Genomic DNA, 5,992 nt, shown 5'->3' with positions numbered 1-5,992 from the left:
TAGCTTCAGAGGGAAAAATAGTGGACGCAGAAAATCGTCGCCATTCAGACATGATGACAGTGCTGGAAAGGATGATTGGACTGCAGGAAGAAACAGTATCACAATTGGCACATCTCCACAGAGTCTTCATTGAAGTGCCTAAACAGTTGCAAAAAATCAACACCTCATTCGAAGCATTAGTTGTTCAGCAAACACAAGCTAATTACTGGAGAATGACTAATGTACCACAATTCAACACCTCCCAGCCAGGATCTGTTCATGCAGGTCAGTTTTCACCACATTCATCTGATATTCATTCACCAGGCCCAAATGTTACCGGTCAAGTAGCAGACATTGCTGTGCAGGTTCCTGATGACATCCTACCGCTGCCATCTGTACAAATTCAGCAGCAGACACCTACAAAGGAGGCGACAAAAACAAAACAAGACACACATGAAACAGACCAACCATCACTTGTGCAGTGTCTACCAACTTGCTCACATGTGTCACTGGGCACAAGCCCTGTCCGTGAACAGTCACTACCCAAAAGCCCTGTAGGTGAGTCGCTGCCCAAAAGCCCTGTAGGTGAATCGCTGCCCAAAAGCCCTGTAGGTGAGTCGCTGCCCAAAAGCCCTGTAGGTGAGTCGCTGCCCAAAAGCCCTGTAGGTGAATCGCTGCCCAAAAGCCCTGTAGGTGAATCGCTGCCCAAAAGCCCTGTAGGTGAATCACTGCCCAAAAGCCCTGTAGGTGAGTCACTGGCCACAAGCCCTGTAGGTGAGTCACTGGCCACAAGCCCCGTAGGTGAACAGTCACTGGCCACAAGCCCTGCCCGTGAAGTGCCAGAGGCCACTCAAAGTGGCTCTGTTGTGCCTAAAGTTGGTGGCAAAAGAAAAAGGAAAATTCAAGAGACAACAAGCAGGCCTGTTACTCGCTCGCAAAAGGAACAAAAAAAATAAATGTTATAATTCAGAAAATATGTCTTTGGCCTTGTTTTGTTGACTTCAGATTATCTAATTACTATTGTATGTATGCTGAAGACTGTGTTGTTTCCAAACTTTCAACTATGTTCTTGTACACGTGAAGTTTTGGAAATGTTAACACTCATAATTAATTGTGTTATAAATATTTATGTTGTAATCGTCTGTTCAGTAATGGTCCACCAGGAGCCAGTTGCTAAGTTTAGAGAAGCTGCCATTGACTTTGCAGCAAAACATTGCATTTGGGTGTGTTAATTGATGTAAGAATTGCATATGCATATTAGTCACATGCAATTATTAAAACACCTAAGTAAGTGCAAACATCTTTCTTGTACGTGTACAGCAGGATTATGTGTAAATTATTACTTACCTTTGCCTTGCTTGGCCATTGTAATTTTGTCCTTTAATCAGTTGTGTGTTCGTTTCTATAACATCTCAGAATGTATAATAATATATATACACACACACACACACACACACACACACTGAGTGAGTGTGAGTGTGAGTGTGTGAGTGTGTATATATATATATATGTATATATGTGTATATATATATGTATATATGTGTATATATATATGTATATATGTGTATATATATATGTATATATGTGTATATATATATGTATATATGTGTATATATATATGTATATATGTGTGTATATATATATATATATATATATATATATATATATATATATATATATATATATATATATATATATATATATAGTACTATATAAACTGGTATACACAAACTAATACACTTCATGCTTCCTTGTGAAAGCACACTATTTTAATAATACAGGCCTAATGTTTGAGAAATATCCTAAGTATGAGACTCTAACAGTATTGTGCTTAAACAAATGTTTATTACTTCATTCAATCATGTTTCTCACCATTTAAATAGGTTTCATACAAGGTATACTTAATGCCATCAATGTTGTGTGTACTCCTGCAATATAAAAAAAAATACAATATTATATATAAATATATATATATTTTTATAAGAGATATATTTATATATATATATATATATATATATATATATATATATATATATACACACACACGTATTTAAACTCATGCAGACAGGGAGTTAACCAGACTTTCACATACACACAGAAATGTAAGCGGGGAAAAAACATTTCTTTTTGCAGGTGTGTTTTTACTGATATGCCTGGCTAAGAAATATTTTCACACACTGGTCTTTGTTAGTTTTCAAAAAAACACTATGTGAACGCATTCACAGTCTAGGGATGTTTTTCACAAACGAGATAAAAGAAGGAGAAATGTTTCTCCCACAGTCCCATATCACGAACCACAACTGTTAACCCAATTAGACAAACAAATCCAATTGGCGTTTGAAATAAGGAGTCAAAGTAGTTACTTTTGTTGACCTTGACAAGGAAAAACAGGAGTTTGTTAGCCATTCAGCACATTCATTTTGATGAGCAAATAACACAGACCTGCACACAGCTTTTGTGCTACTCAGACATGGCTGATGAATTCGTTAACAATATTAATCCCCTTTTAGGGTATAAGTACATGATCTGTGAAGCCATCTTGAACAGTCGCGGACAGAAAGCAAGCACACGCCAAATCGATGATTTCATTCGAGCAAAATATCCTTATTACCAAGACCGTAAGCATGCACGGAATTTTAATTCCTCAATAAGATTCACTTTATCAAGTAATGACTTTTTTGAACGTGACCAGGATAAGCTACAACACACCTATGGTTTCTGGAAGATTGCCCCGGAAAAACAATTTATCCTGAAAGACGGCACTTATATTGTCGTGAAAGGCATATTTATTCCTAATGGCAATAGCAATGTATCCGCTACTACTGATCCGTTTGAATCGATACGTGCTGCAATATCTGCAGCCTCCATTCCTGAAACCCACATTGTACAAGAACAAAAGTACTATGATTATGTACCAAGCCTTTCAGCTGAAATTGCATTGGAATGGGAACCGGAAGAAATGAACCTACCTCCCGACCAATTATTTGAAGAAAGCAGTGGCGATTCCTATGAGCGCATCCTGGAGGAGATATGTGCCATACTGGATTCAGCGGTTGGGTTAAGCGTGGATGAAAATGGCTTGCATTTCTGGAGCGACCAGTTGCAGCCAGGCGAAGAGTTAATTCTAGAAGAATGGTAAATATAACAATCGTTATGCGTTGACTCTGCGTTTAAATTTTTTTTTTTTTTGTAACCACCATTTTCACTTTCAATGCGTGGATACAGCGTAACATTGCAGACTGCATAACATGTAGCGATCACAAACAAATTGTTTCCTAATACAATATAGTAGGACCTGAAAGAGTAGTACACATTGCTGACGGAATAAATATACGTACTTTCCTATCCCTTTAAACATATTAGCAACATTTTACCATTACTCTAACACATACCTGTTTTGTTATCATGCAACATCTACAACATTGAAAACCGGGTCCACCACGTATGACGTGGGACCCTTGTCATGGGCCAAGGCGTCCTTAAAAAGGATTAGTGATGTAAGTCCCGCCCCCAAGCGACGTGCGCGCCTCAAAGCCTATTGGCTGTCATGTTTTGTTATAGTAACGGTAACTGCAGTGTGTGATGCGTGCGGCTCAGTGTTTGTAGGCGTACCCTGGGCGTTAGCCGAATGTTAATTGAGTGGGAGGAGTGTTAGCGTGCGTTTCACGCTGGCTTAACATGACGTCACACGTATTGCATTTGCGCATTGTGTTATCGGCCGTGCTTTCTGTTCAAACACGTCTGTTTAAAAAGAATACAGATGTACTCGTTTAGAACGAATGTAGTTTCGTCTTCATTGTATTTGAAATAAAGATGTTATGTTTACTGGTATTTTCAACATGTATTGAACGCACAACGTACGCTTTGTTTTGCGCATGCGCTAACAGTTAGTGGAGCCAAGCGTGAAGTGCGTGCGCACACAAAGATGTGCGCGCACATCTTTCAGTATACAGGCAACGTTCACTTCTTATACATAGTTATGCCTGCTACAAATTTAAAGAAACATTACATACTGATGAACAGTTTTACTTCTAACATATAAGTGAGTGACGTGTGTATCTACACAATCATATAGAGCTGCGTAACGCGTTGTCACGGATGCATATCTAGTAAGGTGCCATCTTTGACCATCATGTGTTTGCTGTATTTCAGAGATGTCGGGGAAGATACAATCGGATCAATGTATGATTTCAGAAGAGTCTACCTTTATATGAGATGATTGTGAGGAGGAGCCACCGACTACTATACTACATATGGAACTAATTTTATATTGCTTGCAGCGCTTATTAACAAACAATTAAAAATGTGATACCCTTATGCCTATATTGCATAAGCACTTAATTAACATAATGATGTTGCAAAAGAGTGCCTCATGAATTTTTATTGAGTGTTCTTTAATGACTACTAACATTTTATGACATGGTGTGTTTTATATATAACAACCATTCCCACTCTGCTAACACATTTGTGTATTCTAATATGTAATGGAACGTATGACTGTCGAAACTATGTAACAATAATAATAATAATATGAGCATGTTCATGTATAGGGCTGCTAGTTGTACGCAGCGATTTACAGACACATGTTTCAGCCTGAGGTCCCTGGCCCGTGGAACGTACAAATGTTTTTTTGCCGCATGAGGCACAGGGAGATAAAGTGACTTGGCCAAGGTCACAAGGAGCCCACACCGGGAATTGAACCAGACTCCCCTGCTTCAAACTATCAGTGCCAGTGTGTGTCTTTACTCACTGAGCCACTCCTTCTCCCAATGTAAAGGACACTTACAACCAAGTAGCCATTTATTTTTAAAATCTCTTGTTACATGGGTATGTAGATAAAATGGTTTGGGACTGTAGCAAATAATGTTAGTGGCCAGATGTTATGGTCCCCTCCAATGCATGATGTTCTGAATATGACATCACCATCATGTTATGAAGTACGTTTCTGTGTATATTTCATTAACCTAACTAACTATAGTTTACTGTGTTTATTAATCGTTTAGAAATACATAGTATAGTCAATATGATGATATAAGCTTCCATAATAAAGCTGGTGTTATCATTTGTCGGTGTTATACATGGATCCTACACCAATTGATAGAGACACAAACAGTTGTCTTAAAAAGTGTGTCTATGCTAGTGATGAATGTGCTCCCGTAAGTAAACAAATAAGTACAGTTATCCCCTTTTCTCCAACCACCTCTATATTACATTAATGGAAATTATAAGGAAACATACATAAAATGTGATGAAATGTGAGTAATCATTTTGTAATACAATGCACATGAAAGCTCAAGAGTAGCTAAATGCATATACATGATACAGAAAGTACATATATGTAACATTTGTGTTTAAACCAATATGTTGGGTTTTTAGTTCCAATAATTATAGGAAGATTGAGGTAGCCACATCTTATGAGAGATGTCAGCAAATATACATACCATGATCAGTCATACTGGAGATATACCTATAATGCAAAGGAACAATATATAAATTGCAAACATTGACATGCCATCTTCAGTACCGTAAACAACACAGCAAAGTGTGTATTTGGTGTTTAATGTACAACACCATGTATATTTCATGACATTCAAAATGTAAATCAGCCTGGTGTACACATCATATGGATGTACATGTTACACTGCACCAATAACATTGTATGTAAGCATACTAGAAGCATGAATGATTATGGGCATAATATGTGTTTTGTCTTAGCATAAGGAATAACACAATGCTAAAATATTATTGCTTTGTTACCCAAGTTGTATTCACATACACACAACTAAAGTACAATTGAAGAGGGATTATATAACCTGTGCAACAATAACATACCGGTGCCACATCCCTTTGTGCACACAGCAGAGAAAAGAAAGGTGTGCAACCCATATTCATCTGTGTCCTAACAGAAGGTTATATAAAGAAACATTATTGTTAATATAACATAATTAAACTATAAAAGTAGTACTAGGAACATATGAGTTTGTACTTACAAGAAAAAAATGAATTGATGAGA

General features: G+C 37.4%; 1 long non-coding RNA gene across 1 annotated transcript; it reads right to left on the bottom strand.

Annotated features, from left to right (window-relative positions):
- Window positions 1–235: 235 nt before the first annotated feature.
- On the bottom strand, window positions 236–5,522 carry LOC142496491 (uncharacterized). The gene is made up of 4 exons (XR_012802015.1): window positions 5,421–5,522; window positions 2,949–3,103; window positions 1,852–1,907; window positions 236–396 (listed from the first exon to the last, which is right to left on the bottom strand). It is a non-coding gene; the product is annotated as an uncharacterized LOC142496491 (long non-coding RNA).
- Window positions 5,523–5,992: the final 470 nt, after the last annotated feature.

This window comes from Ascaphus truei, chromosome 6 (genome assembly GCF_040206685.1).
Source record: "Ascaphus truei isolate aAscTru1 chromosome 6, aAscTru1.hap1, whole genome shotgun sequence".
Lineage (NCBI taxonomy): Eukaryota > Metazoa > Chordata > Amphibia > Anura > Ascaphidae > Ascaphus > Ascaphus truei.
Note: the sequence above shows the minus strand (reverse complement) of the source record. Positions and strands in the feature narration are given on the sequence as shown.